The sequence below is a fragment of the Lycorma delicatula genome, chromosome 9 (assembly GCF_047948215.1).
Source record: "Lycorma delicatula isolate Av1 chromosome 9, ASM4794821v1, whole genome shotgun sequence".
Classification (NCBI taxonomy): domain Eukaryota; kingdom Metazoa; phylum Arthropoda; class Insecta; order Hemiptera; family Fulgoridae; genus Lycorma; species Lycorma delicatula.
In genome coordinates, this window is record NC_134463.1 from 34,372,644 (window position 1) to 34,397,202 (window position 24,559).

The 24,559-nt window shown below is 28.9% G+C and overlaps 1 long non-coding RNA gene across 2 annotated transcripts; it reads right to left on the reverse strand.

Moving 5' to 3' along the window:
• Positions 1 to 398: 398 nt before the first annotated feature.
• On the reverse strand, positions 399 to 24,502 carry LOC142329941 (uncharacterized). Of its 2 annotated transcripts, XR_012757630.1 has the most exons (5): positions 24,207 to 24,502; positions 19,324 to 19,675; positions 15,983 to 16,055; positions 7,062 to 7,131; positions 399 to 1,327 (listed from the first exon to the last, which is right to left on the reverse strand). It is a non-coding gene; the product is annotated as an uncharacterized LOC142329941 (long non-coding RNA). The 2 variants fall into 2 exon arrangements; XR_012757629.1 differs by lacking the exon at positions 399 to 1,327 and having other exon boundaries at positions 3,692 to 7,131.
• Between the last annotated feature and the right edge of the window lie 57 nt (positions 24,503 to 24,559).

Here is a 24,559-nt window from a genome sequence, read left to right on the forward strand (position 1 = left end):
GTACCAGTCAATTGCAATAAAAAGGAAGTAAAATTATTATCTTCCAAGTAATATCTCAATTTTTTACACGACTGCCCAAAAAGGAGTGTAATGTTTTTAGGGTGTGTATATGTATTTCATTTTTTATATTTGTAAGATCAAGTAACATTGTAAATAAACAGTGATCATAGAAGACGTTGAATAACAACTATCATCTAGCAATTAGAATCTTAAATTAATATTCGCAAAAAAAGACATTACAATTAATTAAATATCAAACGAAACAATTTATTTCATCATCAAGAAATTATAATAGAACAACTTATAGACATATTTCTTGATTTTAGTAAAAATATTTCACTTTCATTTAGATTACTGAAGTCCTTGAAATAATTGTTGAATTAAGTAAAAATCTGGGTGTTTGTCATGGTATAAAATTATGTTTTCTAACAGTTCAAGATGTATATATTGAAGATAATACGATGAATTTTGTATTATAAGTCACATATGCCACTATTAATTTTAAATTAAATATAATTTTCGAAATGCGAAACTTTAGGAGAAGTCCTTGTCCATTGATTCCAATGATAACTGATTCTGAGAAGCACATGATGCAGTAAACTTATAAATTTGTTATTTTCAGAAGTTTTCATAATGCATTTATCTTCCTTTAATTCAACTGAATTATCTTCGAATACCTCTATGGTCATGTCGTTACTCAGGGCTGATGAAACAGGTCTATCAGAATACGATTCTTTGCTGTTATCTGTTGTTTTCGATGATGTCTGGACATGACAGACCATTTCCTGCTTAAAACTAGCCAGTTGTTTTTCATAATCTATCTTCGTTTTGTTATTTGCTCTAATAGAATCCAAATGTTGTATCTGTAGATCACGTTTCAGATTTTCATTTTCTCTTCTGAGAAATGCATTAGTGTATTCTTGTTTTTTGTATAATTCGTTGAAATGTTCTAGTTTAGCCTTCACTTCATCATAATCTTCACTTAATTCTTCCATTCTTTTTTTATTTGTTTTCATGACCTTTTCCTGTAGAATGTATTTTTCATTTGCTTCAAATAATTCAGTTTTTAGTATTTTTATGTCTTCTTGGAACCGACGATTTTTTTCATTTAAATCTTTTAAAATATTGGTTTTCGATTCTTGAATGCGATTTAATTCAAGTATTTCAGTTTTCAACCTCTTTATAATGTTGTCTCTGATATATATCTCTTGAATTGTATTGTAAGTCTCGCCATTAATTTCTATGATTCCTTTAAATATTTGACTTGGTTCAGTTTGATTATTTTGCGACATTTTTCTTTAAACCGCTATAAAAATTCTTCTTATACCTATGAGTAGAAAAAATATAATGAATTAGGTAAAGTAAACAATTCAAATATAAAATAATTCTGTTGCATGGCAACAGACTTTCAGATTAATAAAAAAAGTAGATAGAATAATTCATTGTTAACTTCCGTTGGATGCATTACATTAAGAATTCTTTTTTACCTTTAATTACATGATGTTTTTATTAGTATTGCATGGTTAGTTGATTGATGTGATGCCATCTACTGAGGCAATTAATGCTGACCTTCAGAACGTGTGCTTCTGGAATCATAGTGAGTGACTGACCTATGTCCGGTCCAGGGGAAGTGTCCCGTGAGTTTTTAAGTGCATGTAACAATTCTTTAAATACGAACAGAGTGCTTAATTCACCAACCGAATCACCAATGTTTAACGATAATACTTCTATTTGTATCTTGTACCGTTGAAAATCGTTATTATATGATGAGGTGAGAGACACCGAGCAGAAAGATTTTGCTAGACTATTTGCCACTTCTGAGGGTGATGAAAGGAGTTCTCCTTCATCAATAAGACCGAGAATAGATTGTTTCGGTGATCCGAAAATTGCACGAATTTTCTTCCATACAGTAGACGTGGGAGTAGTGCGTGAGATAGTGCTCACGTATTTCGTCCATGAATTCCTCTTAGTGTCCAAGAATACTTGACGGCACACCGCTCTAGCCCTGCGGTATAAATTTAGATGTTCTGTTGAAGGCCTACGATTAAATTTGCGTAGTTGCCTCCCGTCGATTCCTAATAGCATATTTGCAATCATCGTTCCACCATGGAACGAAAGGACGTCTAGGATTACCCCATGTTTGGCATTCTCAAGTATCATGGACATAAAAAAAGAATATTGGTCGAGGATGTTCACTCCATCGTCATACTGAGATTGGAATGCTTTATGGTATCCGTTCCAATCTGCCTTTTCAACAATCCATCTCCGTGGCCTTCTTTTAATCTCGCAGTTGAAAGGTAATCCTCCCAATCAGTATTTGAATGCGGGAGGTAATAGAGAGAGAACTAGTACAAACATTTCTGCAAGTGATTTGCAGAAATTAATAATATTCATTATATTTTTTTCAAAAATAAATCTTATTTAATATTAAAAATTATCATATTTTAACCTTATTTTTAATTTTATTTCAATACCTGTTCAGTGTAATAGATAAATTTTATTAGTAGCTTTATTGTATTATTATTTATTGTAGTAGCTTTGTTTTATTATTAAAATAATACAATTAAAATAACTTTAAACCATCGATGCCAATATGTTGTGACTGACTGAAGTAGCTAAAAACCCCACGGTGGCGATACATCAGTCATCATTAACTGCATCAAAAATATCAGGCGATGATATTGTTGCCAAGATATTTCTGCTTTAAAACTGATTATTTTTATATTTTTGTGAAAACAATACATGTTCTTTGTATTCCATATTATTCTTAATATATTAATAATTGTTACAAAATATTTTGTTACTTAAGAGTTTGTTATAGCACTTTTTAAGAAAAATGCTATAACAAAATAAATATATATACTGTATGGAGCTGACATCCTGTAACAGGTGTTGTTTTGTTTACTACAACATTTGCTAGTAGTCCGTCTGTGTGTTGCTGTATTTGTTTATTAACATTGCAAGTACATGTGTTATTATTTTAATACCAGTGTTCCTGTGTTATTTTGATGTGTATAGTGATTTTTATCTGTCTGTTAGTGTTTTATGTATATAATTTAACTGAACTATGGCTGGAAATTTAGCTGACAGATTGAGTGAAATTGACAGACAGTTCGATGCTTCACTACAGACATGATAGATCAATGGCCTCAGAAATTTCAAATTTTTTTTGATGATACCGATGTGGACCCCACATATATTCCTGAAAATGATTCGGAGTCTAATATTAGAGACATTTTGTTTACCGATACAGATCTTATGATTGACCAGCCTTCTACTTCAACATTTATAGTGAACTTAATTTTTTACTTAGTTATAATTTTTTTTTTTTTTTGTATATTATAGACTATGTTTGGAATGAAATAAAACAGTTTCCCACCAATAAATCTTTCTTGTTTTGTAGGTAAAAATTTTCAAAATAATGTTTTTATTTATACATTTTTTATTATTTCTTTATTTTTAATCTTTTAAACATAATTTAATGTATTTTTATCAATAAAACAACTTCTTTTAACATTTTGACACCTCTACTATAACAATAGCAATTGTCTCATCTTCTAACAGAAGATGAGAAATTAATTTTGATGATTAAAGCACAAAGTTTAGGTAAAAAATTTTAATCATCAAACTTTTGGACCGGGGTTCAAAGGGTTAAAGGTTATAATAATAATTAAATTATTATAATTACTAATACTTTTAATACCTTTAATTGTATATGCCATTTTACAAAATACTTGAGCTGAATTTGATGACTGATTGGAAGTAGATGGTTTTTTTTATCTATAGTGCGATCTATTTTAGTCATAAAACGCAACCTAGCAGTAGCTTAATATCAAACTAGAAAACAACTAAGGACCATTTTAAAAGTTATTATTTCAGATTTACTATTATTGCAAAACATTTGACCTTTAATACTTAGCATTTATTATAATATTAAAAAAAATAATGCTAAATTGCACTTAAGTAGTTTTCCTGTGGTACTGATACAAATAAACATACGTATTCAAAACAAATAACGTTAAGTAAGTTTACCAAACCAGATTAAATCAAAAAATTATTTTCAGTTAATTCATTTCAGAATTAACTGAATTTATTTTTGAAGTGAAAACTTCTTTAGGCACATTTTGTCAGAATTTTTTTATCTCTATGTTTTCATACAAGTAATTTTGTTTTTCGTGTTTTTTTTTTTTCATCAGACATTTCTGATTGTGAAGAATTGCTCTTTTGCCTTTCTCTACATCGCTGAACACACAATCTTGTGTTAGAATGTTTATTTTTTTGGAGAAAATGTTCTGTCATGGCTTTCTCTATACCGCTGGTTACATAATCTTCTTAATTCTTTTGAATGTTCATTTTTAACAATTACTTTGTCACTATATTTTCATAATTTTCTTCATTATTACTGTCATTCTCTTCATGATTTTCTTTTTTGAATATTTTATAAGTCAAATTTTCATCGTCAGTACCTCATTTGCGGCTATTAATTGAACTATAACAACTATCTTCATTTTCCACCATAACTGATAAAATATGTTTTTAAATTATTATAAAGCTCGGTCAGAATATAGATACTACAACCTATTATAATATTTTACATGCGCGATTCTACATGAATTAAATGTTTACAAAGGAAATTTTTATTATGTATTAATTTATTAAATTTAAAAATACGTGGAGTGTAAAAGAAATTGTTTGAATCTGCTGAATTTTAAAATGTACAATATACATAGTGCTGGTCTTGGTTAGCTCTCTTAAAATGCAAGCGATGGCATTGATTGATGTGAGATTATTTGAATTGAATTAAAAATTATTAAGTAGGTATTTAATTAAAATAAATTATTACTGCTAAAAATAAATATTTTATTGATTCAAACTAATTTTTAATTGTTAAAAATTATTTCAAGTTGGTTTAATTAGCTGAAAATTTTTAAAAAATAAACTGAACTTTTTAAAAAATTTTTTTTTAAAAAATAAACTGAATTTTTTAAAATAAGCTGAACAATTTTTAAAAAACCTATATTAAACTATTTTAAAGTATGCGGTCTCACATCAGCACCATCTGTTGTATTTTGTGAGAACTAACCCACTTATATATGCTTAGCGTCTTGCGCTATGTTACAGATTTTGATTATGAGTCAGCAATTTTTTTTCCCATGTTCATTTTTTGTACATTCGAATTAGATGGGTAATTTCGTATGTACAAAAAATTCTGACACAACACGCCCAAAGAAGTTTTCACTTCAATCATATAGTAAAAAGTTACTTTTTAATGAAATAAAATCAATTTTTCTTTGTAAGTATTAATAAGTTTTACTACTTCAAGATAGCAACTGTACTTTCTTTTCATTTTAGTTCAATAAACAAACATATTTCTGTTTGAAAATAAATAAGCTATTGTGATTTTTAAATATGTTTATATTTATATATTATCTTTAGTTATAGTTTTTCTCAATAAAATGAACAGAAATAGAGTTTTGTTACATCATCATACCTAACACATAAACTAACTATTTATTTTATTTGACTGCTTTAGTTCTGATTAATGAGAGCCAACTTTAATGCATTAAAGTAATTTATTATTAATAAACACTGCACAATTTGATTACTTATATCTAATTAAAAACATCACTAATTTATCATTAATGATACAAATTACACATGAAATTTTTGTTTGTTTTAAACACTAACATAATTAGAGAAATATATTCACATTTAATAGCATTATCATCTATACATTAGCTTCATTAATCTAGCCTTGAAATATCACATTTACATTACCATTAAAAAATTACAATATGTTATTATAGATAAATAAAAATTATTTTCTTGTTAAGCCTACTTTCTTATCAAATATACTAATTACAAATACATAATTAAAGTATGTATGATGAAAAAGGTAAACAGACTGGTAACATAACAACAATAAATAATAAATAAATAAACAAAAATGAATAAATTAAAAATTTTCTAAGAAACATTACTGTACATAAATTCATAAAATATAAACAATTGTTTAATGAAAAAAGCAAAAAATATTATGCTTGAAATGGAATACAATTTTACCTTTATAATAATGTACATATTTTTGGTCTACTTATTTGTATTTATCTCCTACAACATGTAAATGTATGTATATTTTAATAAATACATAATTAAAAACACTGATGTCAGTGGCAGCTTCAAATTATTATATTAAATAACGGTGTTAAGAGTAATGTAATAAATTCAAAGCATTTGTTTTAAAAGTAACTAACAAATTTTTATGAAATAGATTCTATAAAATTTTCTCTGCATTTTAGGAAAAAACCATTATACATTGCTATAATGCAATTTTCTTACACAGTTTTTACGTTTTTTATTTTAATTATTATTTACATGTCAAATATCTTCAGCCTATATTTTGACATCCTGTTTCTTGGGTTGATTTCTACTTAAGATACCACCTTCTTCCTCAGAATAAATTAAAAAAAAAAACAACAAATAAATAATAACGATATTAGATTTAGAAATTGAAAAATCAAAAAGTGATCACTTTCAAAATTAAAAGTTTAATGATTACCATATTTTTCATATTCTTATCCACAATGTTTAAAAAATAATAATTGATGAAATGCCCAACCAATTTTAATAATTCTATTTTATAAGATAATGGGAGATAAAGATAGCACCTATAAGTTAAAAAATTACTTAGATTTAACCCTTTTACCCTTTAACTTAATCATCTATGAATTCATCACCATCTCATGTAGCAGTTAACTCTAGGCCTAAGCCTATAGTTGTGAGCATTGATAAATATTCATGAATCACTCTAAATTAGCTGTCACAAAGAGTATAGTAAAAACAAAGAAAATATTATGCATAATAATATCATTACAAAGATACGAGCATTTATTATACTTAAATTTAATATTGATTTAAATTAGACAATTTTCTTTACATATACAGTACAGTACAGTACAATACAATTATTAGCCTATAATAATTATTATAATTATTATTTATTATTATACATGCATTGTATTTGTCATGTAACTGTATGTTGTAAATATATATGTAATTACCCACTTAATGCAGTTTTCATATTATTGGACGAAACTTTTATTACATCCGAGCTTTATGTTGGGCACAGCACTGTAAATAAATCAAAATATCAAATTAATATGAAACATTTTTCATAAAAAAATTAATCTTTTATACACATAAAGCAATATTAAATTATACTTCCTAATTGTATATTACATTACATTTTTTAAAAATGTAATTTAAATTTTAAAACGTGGATATCTTATTCAAATGTTAAGACAAAGCAGCAATCAATGCAATGGCGGCATTGATTATCCCTTGAAGTTCAATGAAAAAGCTTAAGGCTATGGTTTTTTGAGACGCCGAAGAGAAATTGCTGATTGAATTTCTTGAACGTGGAAGAAAAGTTAATACCGATATGTACTGTAAAACGCTTACAAAACTTACACATTCAATTCAAAACAAAAGGCATGGGGGAATATATATATATATATATATATATATATATATATATATATATGTTATGTTCTACTTTGCCAATGGGTGCTGCTACCTAGCGAGGGCTAGGTAGCATGGCGATCTGATCACGCCATGTCCTATGTCATAATGCCGCAGGGAGTGGTCATTATGAGGTAGCGACTAATTTATTTCATTCAAGCTCGAATCTGATCCAAGGCAGTCACGTCATACTCTTAGTCCGGATGAACTTCATTCTTTGTTCGGATGAACGTTAGCTTTAATGTTGTATTTAATTTTATATGTCAAGTTATATGTTATGTTACAATTCATTTCATTAACTGTCAAGACAACAATTCATTAAACCATTATTCAGCAAGCAACAAGGCACTGTCTTCATTGATCACCTATGAACATACAGTCCAACCCCGTTCTAAAATCTACCACAACATGTTAACGGTCTTCAGGCGAGATCGTTCATAACAATATATATATATATATTTATATTGTTATAATAAATATCTCCTTTTTGCTTATTTCAATTTTTATATCAAAACGGCCCTTACTTAAACAAAACATGCTGTGTGTAAGTGTGTGTGTGTGTGTGTGTGTGTGTGTGTGTGTGTGTGTGTGTGTGTGTGTGTGTGTGTGTGTGTGTGTGTGTGTGTGTGTGTGTGTGTGTGTGTGTGTGTGTGTGTGTGTGTGTGTGTGTGTGTGTGTGTGTGTGTGTGTGTGTGTGTGTGTGTGTGTGTGTGTGTGTGTGTGTATGTGTGTATGTGTATGAAGCATGTTAACAACAAAACTGTGCAACAACACTATGCTTTATATACGAGGTCTGTAAATAAAGTAATGAACTAGTATTTATTGGCAGCCTCAGTGGCAACACTGTAAAGTTACTAGTAAACATATGGTTATATGAACAGCTGATTTATATTAGGTATTAATATTTTTAGTCTACTGTTGCCACATGAGATGTAAACAAACTTTTCGTGAAACGAGTTTTTGTTGTGCATTATAAAAATGAGTGATACTAATTATGAGCAACGATGTGCAATCAAGTTTTGTGTTAAACTTGGTGAGAATGCTACTGAAACTTTTTCAAAATTGAAAAGGGCCTATGGAGATGACACACTATCACGAGCCCAAGTTTTTTGATGGTTTTAAGAATTTTCAAATGGCCAGGAGTAAGGACAATCCACACTCTGGAAGACCGTTAACGTCAAAAAGTGATAATGCTGAGTGAATCAGACTTTATACAGTACAACCTGCAATTAACTGTGAAAATGGTTGCAGAACAATTGACTTTGAACCACACCAAATCCTGACAAACAAATTGGACATGAAAAACTTTTGTGCAAAATTGGTCCCAAAAAACCTCACTGTTGAACAGAAAAACAAAAGGATGGAAGTGTGTTGCGATCTTCTAGAGCGAATTGAAACTGGTCCGGATTTTCTATGGATAAATAATAACAATAATGGATAATAATAACAATAATTATTGATGATGAATCTTGGATATTTGAGTATGAACCAGAAACAAATTGCCAGAGCAAGGAGTGGCACACTTCAAACTTATCACGTCTCAAAAAAGTAAAAATGAGCAACTCAGAAATCAAAACCATGCTAATTTGTTTCTTCAGTAGTAATGGCATTGTCTATAAAGAGTTTTTGCCTACAGAACAGACTGTAAATCAATATGTTTACCGAGAAATTCTTGAAAGATTGCAGAAAAGAGTTGCCCACATGAAACCAGCCATCAAATACAACTGGATGCTGCATCATGACATGCACTTTGTCACACTGCACTCTTAAAAACTAAAAAAATTCAAAACAAAACCTCTCAGCAAAAACAATTTTCTTGACAGAGTTCTGGGATTCTAAACACATGAATGAGACTACCTGGATAGCTGATTGCTTATAAATTCTGTGCAGTACATAGAGGCGTTAAAACTCTTAAAGAGGTGTTCATTTAACAATCCACATGGATTGCTGAACATTCATTAGACTGAAACTTGAAAGTAATTTTGAAACTTGTTAATTAGAGGGGTAATAAGAAAATTCATTTTACTGTGTAACTGAAAAATTCAGTGAGGTTGTAGATCAAGGAAAGATTGCCAGCATTCTTCATTGACAGAATGAGAAAACTGGTTCACAACTGGAAGAAATGTGTACGTGTAAATGGTGACTAAGTAGAAAAATAAATGTAAATTTTTGTAAAACATAAGATTTAGCAGGAAGTAAAATGTAATTCTATATCATATTGTTTCATTTAACTATCTCTAAACATTTGTGAGTTATGAGCGACTGTACATTACATTTCAGCCTTGTGTACGGCAGACAAGAAAACGTTTTTCATCAAAATGTTGGAAGTAATCTGAAAATTAACTTACCACATGCAAAGAAAATGTATGTATTAAATCAATGTATTTAAATAAAAGTCCGAATCATTAGATTCAATACAATAGCAAACCATCAATAAAACCTGCCAGGAAAATTCCAAGAAATTGGAATCACTAGGGGTCAAACACGATTGTAGCAAAAATTTATTTTATATGTATGAAAATATCTGAGTCGGGTATCACATTTATAAACATTCTTTCAACTTCTACTTTACTGAATAACCAAAAACCATATCTGAAAAACAATTCTCAAGCCTAATAAAAACAAAACAACAAAATATCCCTCAATTTTTGGCATACCCATATTCTCACTGTAAGTTTAGGTAATAGGTATAGTTTTTATTTTTACAATTAGTTACAGGTTGATGGTGGTGAGATCACACCACCCTAGCCAATGTTAACCCTTGATATTTCCAGAGAAGACATTAAATCAGATCCTTCAGGTTATAATTTCTATTACAGGTTTATTTATCACACTTTATAATAATAAAACAAGTCATTCAAATATGGATTTATTACAAACTGTTTCATTATTGATTTCAACCTTTTGATGAAAGTGTGATTTAATTCAAGGTTCAGCTTAATAATTGAACGATATCCTTAAAAAAATAAATTATAGTGTTTTATTACATTCTATAAAAGTCTGATGGTAAAAATTGAAGAATAATTGATATAGTTTTGTATAATAAAAGGAATATTGCTACAGAGATATAGAAAGAATAACTTTACTATTTATCCACCCTATCTATATACAAAATTTGAGAAAGATCTATGACAATAACCATTTCTACTGAAAAAAAAGATGAATTTATTATACACATCCTATTTTCAAAAAAAAATCTAGCTACTTTTTTAATTAATTACTTATGTTGGATAAGTACTTGTTACACAGACGCAAATAAATGGTTGATGTTTTATTTATTTGTCGCAGTAGGAAAAGAATCTATTTTTTTACAAATTTTTAAATAGATTTTATTCCTTCAAAAAAATTATACATATATAGCAAAATATTATATAAAGGGAATATTAGTGACATAGTTTGATGATATTATTGAATTTGATATTTTAATGTTTTTGTAAATAACAGTGAACACAGAAAACTAACAGTAACGATATAACTCGTTAGTTAATATTACACTCTTACCCTCTTCAATGCATCTGATAAAATTTTGTACAACTTCAGTCCGGTACAATATTTTGAAGTTTTTAATTAAACCCTGATCCAGGGGCTGAAGTTTTGATGTCGTATTTGCCGATAAAAATTGTAATTTGACCCATTTGTAAACTTTTAGCAACATTTCCTGCCTTTTATTTTAAAAGTGGATCACCAAAGTTATGTTTTTGTCTGGCTCTGTTTGAACCACCAACCAAACACTTTTCATCAGGAAAATCGGCTTCTCTTTTGCTTGTGTTGACTTGTTTAAAAAACCTCTCTGTCTCATTCTTTGAAATTGTGAATAAAATACTAGACTGGATGTTAAACTAAACAACAATGTGCTGTCCTTTTTGCCTCTTTCCCCTGTGTTCACTGCTTGAATTAATTTAAATTTATCTTTGATAGTTAAATGTTGACCTTTCTTTTAGCACTTAATGCACTATACTTAACTCCAATAAACTGTACACTCACACAACTGAGAATATGCTACATTGACAGTTGTCAGCAGCAATCAACAAGTTAACAATATGTTTGTTTACTGGAACAGGATTCCAGATAGCAAGCTTCATAGCAAGAACTTTGAGATAGAGAGGTAAGGTTTGTATAAAAAAGTAAAGCTGTGTAAAGTTTAAATTTAAACATAGTTTTTTGTGTTATAGAGGTAATCATTTGATCACCTTAACTTGTAGAGGTACAATTTCCCACAATAACTTTTTCACGTTACCCATGGACTTTTTTTTATAAGTAAGGCAGGTTCTTTGAGGGAAACAAAAAACAAAATCGCATTATCAAGGTTTGTTACCAGGAGTTGACTGTATATTCATTACTTTAAATTATCAGTGTAGAGTAACTCATCAACAAATAGATACTTGTTCACTTTTTTTTTTTATAATAATATTTATAAATATTGTAGAGTTGGTGTGAATTATAAGTATTTAAAATGGTTTTAATATTTTAAATATTAAATAAGATGTATTCTTAATAGAAGCTGAATAATGGAATAGTAAGTGATCAAACAGTATATTTGTTTTATACTTTGTTTGTTAATTTTATATGTTTTTATCAACATGCTTTGTTAATATACCCTCAAAATTATTATGTAAATAACATTTTTTTTTTATAAGCATACAAAACAATATTTATTTCATTTAAAAACAAGATAAGGGACCTTGGACCTTTAATTATCTCAATGAGGGTTTCCTTAATTTAATTTTATATATATATATATATATATAAAATAGGAATACGTATAATTGGAATTTCTGTAGTATGTATATCAAGGTAACCTTTCCATCGAAATATGGTGTGGAATGAGACCGGATTTTTTAAAACTGTTTCAAATTATGGCTTGTGATATGTTATACCAAGCTTGAGTCATAAATCTGTTAGCTCTAAAACTGTCATTTGGAATTCTTTTTTTTGTCCATGTTCTCAATAATTTTTAAAAGCATTAATGAACTTTAATGTTATGTAATTCTGTAATGACCTTTAAAACTGTGAATAACCTCCTTATCCATCAGCTGCAGTTTTGCTGTAGTATTAGGTGGTAAAAACACAAGATTTATATTTTTTTAAATTGTGCAGTGATGGGTGAGCGGGGCAAATATCGATCAATAATAAAATTTTCCTGTTTTTTTTTGCAATTCCAATCCCATTTACAAATTTCTTGTACAAAAATTATTGAAGTCATCCATACTTTAGAATTAGACACATAATCGATAGAACGTTTTTTTACATGCTTAAAATATTTTGGATATCTTGATTTCCCTATTACTAAGTTTCCCAGTCAAATTTCAGCATAACAAAATCATTAGCCTGACCTTTGACTGTTTTCCACCAATACATTTTTCACCTTTAAATTTAAAAGTTTTGTCACGGGTTAATTTATAAAACAAGCCGGTTACATCAATATTAAAAATGTCCTCTTCATTATAACCCAATTTAAAAAGTAGCCAATTATCATTCACACAACTGCTCACAATTGAACTGTGTATGCTACGTTTTAGTCTATGTTTTTGCAAACATTTGAATTTGATAATCCTCGTTCTAGTTCTTACATAACTTGGATTTTATCACTCACAGATAGTTGTTTCCTTTTGACGCCTGAGATCATTCATTACAAATGAACCGGCGTTAATAGAATACCACTTTTTTAAAAATATACTGTACAGTTTTTTTTAGCAAGAAACACTAAAATGAAAATGCATTCACTGGCGCGACTACAGTTATACTGCACAGTATTTGGATACTGGGTATCCGATCGATCACTTTAACGCGCAATACTGTTTAACTTATTCTATGGTAGCTGTATTTTTAAACTGAAAATTATGACTACTGAATTTACTGGTGGGGATAGGACAGGTAAAATTTATCTTTAACCACGCTCCTCTTCAAACTTTCACTTAAATCGTTTAAAATACGCTATAGAGTTTGATGAACCTGTTTGGATGGTTTTCACGGATCATTGTTTGGCCCCAGTCTTTCCTGGAATTTTGCAAACAGAAAACCCAAGAAATTAAAATAACTACCAACCTTTGTAATACCTCAATGGAATTTATACTGTATGTACTGTACTTGAATTGTACATACTGTACAACGTCTTGTTACAAACCTTTCGTTCACCCTCAGACCTGAGTTGAACAGGCCTAAGATAAAATGTCACATCCTTACATATAAATCGTAAATGTACATTTTGTTAATGAAGAAATCTCAATCCCTTGCATTGAGATTTGGTTAACTTTTTTTGAATTGCAGTATTTTAAGAAATGAAAATACTTGTAATAACCAAGTTTATGATGCATCGATAACTTGCTAAACAAACAAATCTCAGAATTTTGTACGTTACAACTAAGTTCTTGTTACAAGTGAGCTTGTTATTCAAGGGTTCCATTATTTTTAAAATAAATAGCAACTAAAAAAACCTACATAAATAAATGAAAGTTATTATAAACAAAAAACAAAATTAATTGTTAAAGAATGAGATCAATTAAAATTTAATCTTTTTTCTGTTCAGCCTCTGGAACCACTATAAGGAATCATTACTTCAGGGATGAATGAGGATGATATGTATGAATATAAATGAAGTGTAGTCTTGTACAGTCTCAAGTCTACTATTCCTAAGATGTGTATACGTCTCATTTTTACCATATTTTATTATACTATCTACACATTTTTCAAATTACAAAAAATTCTTACAAAACATCTATTAAACTTAAATATAGTAATGATAAATATAAAGTGAAGCTATTTATATAGAGTATGCCATTACATTTTCATGGTAACAGACAAAATTTTATAACTTCTGGATAGATTATATATAATGCATCTTTCATGACAGAAAGATTACTGGTGCAGTAATTTGATCCTTTACACTGTCTATCATCGTCTTGCCTTAATGTACATAAAGCATCTGAAGAATAAGTTAAACTACTCAGGATTCCTTTCTCTCAGAATAGTAATGTTCACTGTATAGTGTAGCATGATGGCATTAGTTGTTGGGACTGAATACCAATGCATTTTGATTGGCTTAGTAAATTCACAGTTAACAGAAGAATGTAACCACTTTTTATCTAATCAGTCTCACATAGAATTGTTGAGAATGGCTATGCCATTTTTCAGAGATTACAGATTTCTTAAAAAAAGGTCAAGTGAAATTGTTTAGTTATGGTAATAGACCTTTCTGTAATAGTAAACGACATGAAAACCTACAATAAAATAAAGTTGTATATGTATTCCAAAAGAATGGAAGATGAGGCAGGACAAAGAAAATACTAATTCGGTTCAGAGAGAAAACCATCATAAATATTATTAGTAATATATCTCATTAGCTAATTCAGAACTATTACTCCAGAAGATGGTGGGCCTTGCAATGCTTTTTTTGTTATTACCACTAACTGAAGAATAGTTTATAATTTATTAGGTAAAAAATTTCAGTACAGTAAATACTATTGAAAATTTATTTTTTTATTACTTTAAGATATGTTTCTAGTAGAGAAACATAGTGAATTTTTGGAATAAATTATTTTAAAAAAAATTAAAACCAGTGTGTCGGTGCATTGACACACTACAGAAGTGAAACTTCTTTACGCAACATTATATGACTTATTAATGATACAAAATAACATACACACAATAAAATTTTTTATTGATAAGAAATTTGAACTAGCAATGAAATACACATATAAAAAAAAAGAATGCGCATATACGAATTAACTGTGTATAAAGTAAGAGCGAGTGTGTGTTTACACAACTCGCGTGTTAGTATCGATCTATCTATAGTTATTATCGATACATACAACTAGTGTATGACGTTTTTTCGTGACACTCTTTTTATTTCAGTTGACTCCCCATCCTGAAGCCTGCATTAAGAAGCTTTGCTTCAATAATAATTATTTTAGATTTAAAATAAATCTTTTAATGAGACAAACTGCGTGAAATGGACAAACATAAGTTTTACAATTGCATAAATAAATCAAAATCAAAACAAAAAAATTAGTTTCATGAATTTCTATTGAGTTTCAACCAATGTTTTTTAGTTGAATAATGAGAAAAGAATATAAACTTGATTACTACTATTAAATCACTATCATAATACAGAGAAAATTCACTTTACAATTGTTATTGACATCAATAGAGGGAAAAATATCTGAGAATACAATAAATATTATTTCATTGAAAAAACATTTAATGTATGACCTGGAGCAGCATCAAATTTAAATAAAAACATTTTCAAATCTACAGATTTGAGTTTCTTCCTAAAAATTCTCAGGACATAATATTAATGATAATTTTTACATAATATTACTGAGAAAGAGGTTACATAATATAATCACAAGCATTACTTTTAAAAGTTTACAAAATGTTTGAATTAAGTATAAATATAATTAAATCAATATTAATCATAACAATTATTATTTTAATTTATAATAATATTTAAATTAATACTTACTTTTAATAAGAACTTGTAAAGCCTGGTTGTTCACTATCCAAATGGTATGTTATGGAATTACAGTGGTGAGATACTGCAATGTGACCCAAGTAAATCCATAAATTAAATTCAAAACAATAAAACATACATACATTTTTTTTATCTTATTTTATCAGTACATAAGACAAAAAAAAGCCTCTGGCTTTACAATAGATCTATTTACTTAAGTTTATTACATTTACTGAAAGTCACTGCACTGAAGTTGGCTATTAAAATAAAACTATAAATCTTTCTGGTATAAAAAAAAGAACAAATTGACCTACCAAAAATGGTCTGATCTTAAATTTACTGGTCAGTCTGGTATAAGTGACTTTTAATCAATCAGACTTTAATGAATGTATATTTCCTCAGGTAAATGCAAGATAATCGGAGAAGTATCATCCTCATTATTAATAATCTATCATAAAATTTTAGTCATGTTCTTGGTAATTTTTTTTATTACACAGCACACATATATTGTATCCTGATAAAGAAGTGTTATTAAAATTAAACCTTATCAAACTTGGACACCATTTTAAAAAAGAACTGGTTCAATATTTTTACTTAAAAACAAATGTATATATTTAGATTACAGAAAGCAATCAGATAATGTTGATCTACCTGCACAAAATTAAATTTAAAGTTAAATTTTCACAAGAAAAAACCTTCATTTCTATAAATTTTGACTAGTTCGCTTTCATCCATAATTAACATTAGAGGACAAACTTATTGTATACAAACAATACCAGGACTTTTCCTGGTATCTTTGAAAATCTTGGTGCCTAAGACAGCAACCTCTAAACGGTCAATCACAAAATCTATACAAACATTTACAAATGTACGAATAAGTTAACTGAAATCAAATAGGGTAAAAATCATAAATGCAATCTAGGATTGATAATCGATTCATAATCGAACAGTACCTTCTGTTTTCAGTACAAAGAATTCTGAATGAAAATGTCAGAAGTGATTTATAATGCCACAACTGTGGCAGCTTCTGTACAAGTTCAATCAACAGCCTGTAGTACATCACAAGATTCTCCTTTAGTGTTTTGGACAGGATACTTCACCCACTAGTTTATGATGATACACAATCAATTATCATTTTAAAATTAAATCATGTTAATTTTAACTGTGTCTATTAATTAAACTGCTCTTGATATACTTACATGTGATAATGAGGGAGACTAGATCTCGGCTCAGGAAATTAAGAACAACCATGAGTCGATGTTCCCCAAAGTACTTCTATTAATGTTGGGTGAAATACCACTAAAAGTTGTTTTAATCTGTAACTTCCAGTTATCTCAACACAAACGCACTTGCTAGAAATTTTAATTAACTCTGAGAAATAATAAGTGAAAATCACCATCTAAGGTTACTTTATAAAAATATTTCTAATGTGGCTCATAGTACTGGGAATTCCTTCTACAGTACAGATGTAGTCATAGTCATCACTGGATGATACATTATTCTGTAGCGTGGTAAGTTCTATACTACTTGGCAAGTCACTATGAGTATTGTGATGGAAGGCCATTAATTTTTTGCAATGACTCAGTGAATGGTCTGTAATCAGTTAAGATAGATGCTCAATAAGTCCAACAGTTTAACCAAAGTCCATTCATATATAAATTCCTCTGTACTGTTACATTATATTTAAATTTTATTAAATAAACCACCTAGTACAGAATATTGAATCAAATCTTACCTTAGTTTTATCTCAATATTCTGTACTTGATGGTTTAATAGCATAAATATATATATATAAAATCAGGGTTCACTCAAATTTTTAAAACGTGATTTTTCCTGACTCGCTGACTATTTTCAGAATCTTTCCTGATTCTGAACAACACTCAAAATAGTTTATAACTGAAAAGTTTATTTCAAAAACCTGTTATGTGCAATGATACTTATATGGAATGTAATGAATTTCTGAAATAGACAATTCAATTATGATTTTTCAACTTGAAAATTCAAAAACTGGTGATATTTACAATATCATCAATACAAAATTTCAATGTAATATGAAAAAATATCTCTCAATAGAAGTATTGTAACTTTATTCACAAAAATAATTGGGAATGGAGAATAAAAGTCCTAAAATATTTCTCTGTAAAAATGTTTAAATACTCATTCTCTAGCTGATTCTAAAATACTCAACTTGACTCAAAAACTTCAAGTACTTAATCATTGTGCAAATTGTTATACATATTTGAAATTTGTTGCATATGTAAAATTTTGCATATAATTTTCAAATAATGAATGGCAAACGCCATTCTTTCAATGTGGGTATTCTTTCCACTTTCTTTAAAAATTTTCCACAATCAGAGCATGTTATTTCTTGGTTTAATTGTTTTTTCTTCTTTTTGATTATGCTGTGATTGTATTAACTTTTGCACGAGTGTGCCCAGGCAACAATTATTTGTGGTTGTTAACTTGTAAATTTTTCTATTAATTACTTGTACATTATAATCATATTGTGTTTTTTATTTTGGCTCGAACAATTATTTATCAGACCAGATATTAAGTTTATTTATATCATCTTGCAAATATTTCCCTGCTCATTTTAAGAAGCATGATGATATTTCATTTCCCTACACCCTCCAGTGGTTTCATCATAATCGTACAAAATGAATCTGCTGTTTTTGGATCATCATTGTGAAATTTAATGTCCATAGCTTTCAGAGATAAATTGATTGTTTGTCATAAAGGAACGGGATAGGCAAGAGTTTCTGTAAATCCACCATTAAAAGAGCATTTTTCCATCAATTCCTGTCTTTAGCTTTCAGTTTATAGCATTTATCAGCCTCGTCCAAATGAGTGTTTTTTTTTTTGTAACAAAGAAGCTCTTTCTTCCAGTTGTCTCTTTAATTGACAAATTATACTCTTTGCTGAAAACTTTAAGGGAAAGCCATTTTTTGCCACCTCATTACTTGATTTCCATTTTGATCACACGCATATGTATAAGAAAAACAACTGTATGTATATTTAATCTACACCCACGATATTTTTTTTGTATTCTATCTTGACTATAATGGCTCTCGTAAGCTGGGTATTTGTCTTATGAGCTTTTATTGCTTCAATAATATAGTTTGCGGTATTTTATTCGATGGTGCATGTTTGCCTTTCTTATCACATGACATCATACTGCTTTCAGAAATCTTTTTCAAAACTATCTTCCCCACCGGCATACTTATTCGTAGAGTACTTAAAAACATGACTGACAGAAATGTATTTTTTTATTTATAAATGAGAATTTATACATGGCATTTCATAATGTTCTTACGAGTTACAAAAATTCAGTACAAAAAAAGTATTTCACTAACCTAAATGTAAGTTGTACGAGGTGATGCATGAACTCAAACAGTTTTTGTTAAACTCTATAAATGTTCGATATGCGCTCCTCTGGTGACACGGCACACGTCAACACGAAAGTCTAGCTCTTGCCAAACTCATTCTAACATGTCATTTTCGATAGAGTTGATATCGTACGGCATCGGCGAAAGATAAACACCTTATCTTTCACATAACCCCAGGAAAGAAATCACGTGGCGTGAGGTTGGTGGCCACAGAATAATGTGTGGTCTTCTTCAGACGCGCGTCCTATCCAGCACCGAGGTTCAGTGTAATTCCAATATTATGATCACATGTAGAGGTGGTATAAATTCTACAAGATCTCTATTGGACCAAACAAAAAAAGAATTTCTTACCTTCATGAGACAGATGTCAGAATGACCAACATGCATGGTTACAAAAAAAAAATTGAGTAGTAGGATATTTGCAAATGAAAAATATTATGAATATATATATATATATAATGTTTATGAAAAAGGAAGTTTTCTGTTAACTTGCAAGAGAAATTTAATTGAATCTAGAGTCAATATGTTCATTTGTAAAATACAGAATTAAATTTCCAACAAAAATGTATAATGAACATGTCTGATAGTCAATGATCACTGATGCAGTGTTCTCTGAAATTTTGGTAATTTTTAATTTGGAATTGGCTAAATTTCACACTTTTAGTTAAAATCAATAATTCTGTTTTATGCTTTAATAATTAAATTAGTTAATTTGGGATTAATTGTTTACATCTATATCCACAATAATGTAACAGAGTCAACATTTTTTATATTAAAAATAACATTATTTAAAATGGTTATTTAAAATTTTTTTGGTTAATAATCTAGTAGAAAGCTTTCTGTATCTGGACTAGATCAAACACCAAAGCTGCAATTATCAAGGGCAAGTATTTAAATGCTTTATTTTAAATACAATTAAAAACTGTACAATGTAATAATAATAATAATAATTCAAAGTATTCAAAATTAAAGTAACAATAAAATCATTATAAAATTTGTTTCATAGCAACCATTCAAAAATGTTGAAAATAGAAGACATGAGTACGCAATCGGAGAAATATAGAAAATAAATTTGAAGACGCAGCAACTGACAGTTGATAGTAGCACTGTATAATTACATTATATTCTGTAACATTTTACATTTTGGACACTGAATCTAAAATAATACTTTATTTTGATTTACAAATTTTTCTTCGGATATTTTAAGTTTTTTTTTGAGATAATATTTTTTTGTATTATTACATAGAAAGATTTAATAAGTTTATTTATGTAAGTTATTTCATGTAACGAGTAACATTTTTTTAAAAAACAAAATTTATTTTATTATGCTTTCAAAATTTATACATATAGAAAGTCGTTCTATATTGAATATATCTTCCAAATACAAGATTTATAAATATTGTTATGGGTATATATTAACAGTGTGAGTTTGATAACGAAACTTTGTCGCGTGTTCATTCTGATGAAGTGAGTGCAAGACTAAAGAAAAATTACATAAAAAACAAAGGCTTCAACATAATACCGGTATGAATTCCGAGGAATTCATACCGGTAATAATGTTTACATATGCAAAATACTATACTCTATCTTCTCCTTCCCCAAGTAATGCATCAAAGAGCTGCTGATTAGGAAACTCAGGTACTTCAGCCAGTTTTTATTCAAGTATCTTATGTGAATATAAGTAAAAACTGTACACTGTTCAAAGAATTCAAGATTAAATTAACAATAAAATCATTATAAAATCTGTTTCATAGCAACCATTCAAAAGTTTTAAAACACTTAAAAATTTTGAAAATAGAAATCATGAGTACATAATCTGAAGAAATATGTCAATGAAATTCATAGGAATAAAATGATTCTCTATATATGAATAATGTAGTTCATTTCAGCAGTTTTCAAAGAATTTATGAAATTTTCAACAAATAATTTGGGCGATAAAAGGATAATTTTTACTTTGTGTAAACAACACTGTTTTCTTATTGGAGACAGCATGACAAGAAATTTGCAGAGGATATCAGATGTTGAATAAACACCAGATGACTAGTAAAGCATATCAGTTTCTTTTAAGAACAAAAGTTGTAAAGAATTCAAAAGCAGAATATAAATTGTGTGCACCAGAGGGAAAGTGTGAGGAAAGGATGGCATATGTAATGGAGATTTACATGTAATGTTAATGTGGTCTTTGGGGGTATTACTGCATATTTTGTTGAACTAAGCTGAAAAGAATACTGGAAGTATTTTGGACAAGATGAGAGAGAGCAACAAACATTCACAAGGTAAGAAGAGGAAAATATGAAAAGAATGCGACAGGTATTGAGGTCAATATCAAAAGAAGGGACAAAATTGGCAAATAAGGGAATGTAAGGATATGGGCCCAACTGCAATTTACAAAAGCTGGCAGCTCTCTGAGATTTATCCATTTAATTACATTATTATTAAGAATGTGTTCACTTATCAGAACTTCATCACAAACTATCAGAATCAATTCTCACTATTGGCATTAAAAGTTTTCATCACCCCAAAATCATATAGCCTATGAATTATAAGTGCTAAAGACTTCAAAGAACAAAAAATTCTCAATCTGATGTGCTAATAATTTGTTCCTAAGAATTTAAAAATTCTTTAACTCTTAACCAGACATCAAGCTAAAATTTCTTGCAAGGCTCTCAAAATGATATAAAGAGATATGTAATAGTCATTTGACCTTTCTTTCTTTTTCCTGTTTAGCCTCCGGTAACTACCGTTTAGATAATTCTTCAGAGGATGAATGAGGATGATATGTATGAGTGTAAGTAAATGAAGTGTAGTCTTGTACATTCTCAGTTCGACCGTACCTGAGATGTGTGGTTAATTGAAACCCAACCACCAAAGAACACCGGTATCCACGATCTAGTGTTCAAGTCCGTGTAAAATTAGCTGGCTTTACTAGGACTTGAACGCTGGAACTCTCGACTTCCAAATCAGCTGATTTGGGAAGACGCGTTCACAACTAGACCAACCCGGTGGGTTAGTTAACCAGATACTAGTTTTTTTCTCAGTTGACTCCCCGACTCCCCATCCCAAAGCCTGCATTAAGAAAGCTTTGCTTCAAAATTTTTTATATAAAATAATAAGCAGTGAAATAAAAAGCTTAAATCATTTAACATAAATAATATATCTAAATTGTTATTAGTCTGTTATTATATGTTATAACAGCCTGCTTTGGAATACTGAAAAGATATTTTTTAAATGTTTACTCTTAAGGTTACAAACATGAAATATTTATAATGAACATACCTTTTTAAAAGTAAATGGTAATTATGTTTTTGAAGAGAAAAAAATTGTAAATTACCTCATCTGTTAAAAAGTCAAAATTGATACAAATGTAAAAAACTCAACATATCATTAAATAACTCAATAACTCTGAATCTAATTTCCCTAGATGCTTTTGGCATATTTTAGTGGCTAAGAATCTTAGCAGGTAACATACAAAAACATAAACAAAACAAAGAACATACCTGTAGTTGATAAATAACACTTGTTTTAAACTAAATAACTACGTTTTGCAAACAAAATTTTTCACAGTTCATAATGTTATAAGAGGGACTGAATCGGGACTCCACAGAAGACAACTATAATAAAGCTATAATAACTGCATACAAAAAATAACTTTACTACAAAAATTACCACACAAATCAGAAATGAAATTTTTTGTATATTTTTTGTACCAAACAAAAATTATCTGTTAAACAATACACCAAGTACAGTAATTAAATAACAAAATTCAAATACATAAAAATAATTCATTTTATTTATAGAAATGTAAAAATATATTCAAAAACCTATGCAATACAAAAATTATACATTAATTTTAAGCCACTCATTTTTGGATTGATCACCAAACACTTGTGTTATAAACAAAAAAACCTGTTTGGTAATGACATAAAAAATTATTTTATATCATAACATTTTACTCCGGACACAGAATTTACTAAATATTTGACATTGCAATGGCAAATTGGGTCTGAAATTAACTCTGTTGAACGACTGATATTTATTTCATTCATACTTTTCAAAGTTATTTTGTGATAATTAATGCAATATCAATACACAAGGACACATACTTGTAGAAATGATAGTCACATGATTTACACCAATGTGAAATAACATCATTAGTTACAACTACAGCAGATAAAATATGTAAGAAAAGTTAGATGTACTGAAAGTAACATTAAGTTGCAAAAATATAGATTTCAGTTAAAGTAGTTAAAACAGTTAATAAATTTTTTGCCTCAAGGGTGATATGGTCATGATTCCCAGTATAAAATAAAGGCATTTGCAATTGACATAAATAATGAAAAAATAATTTTTTCTGACATTTCATTTGCTTACATTTGAATGGACAGTATGAAATAATCTGGTAATTTCTATCCACCCGTTTTATTTTTACTATAATTGATAATTACGTCCGTTTTTTTTTTTTTGTTTTTGTAAACAAAAACTAACATGTGCCCCCTTTAGAGTGCACATGTACTTCACTGTCATTACGTGAACTGAAGATAAGGCTAATACATCTCTAGTGTCTTTCCATTTGACAGATGATTTCCTCTAATGTAAACGACTTTTTACTACATTTATTTTTAGAAGCTCTTTCTGATAGGACATCCAGCTTTACTCTGTCACTGCCATAAAAAATAAACCGCTGGTGAACTATAAAACCGGTCCGTGAATGTTGTATTTCCCTTGTCAAGATAATCCCGGGCGATGATAACGCTAAAGCGTTTTTCGCCCACAAAACCCCCCAAAAAATTATAAAGATAATCAGAAAGAAGTCTTTGGAAAAGAGAAATAAATTTTTTTGTAATTTTTACCTGTGTAAATTTCAAATATAAGTACATATGCGGTTGACGAATCACCTATAGTTTTCCTCCATAAACACGAAATCTTATCCTGCCTCTAAATCCACATACGGCTTCATCAACTATCAAATTTTCCCTTCGAGAAAAGCAGGCTGGATATTCAAGAGATCAAATTGTGCAAAAAAGACCTTAATTCAAATATTATTACTTTGTTCACAGTCCGAATCTATGTAAAAATGGGATTCAGATAACATTTCATAATTAACAAACAGCACTTCTAACCCTAAACACGAAAACCAACAATTAGTTTATATTCTATATTTTCAAAAATATCCGGCAGGTTGCGGATAAAAACAAACGAATCA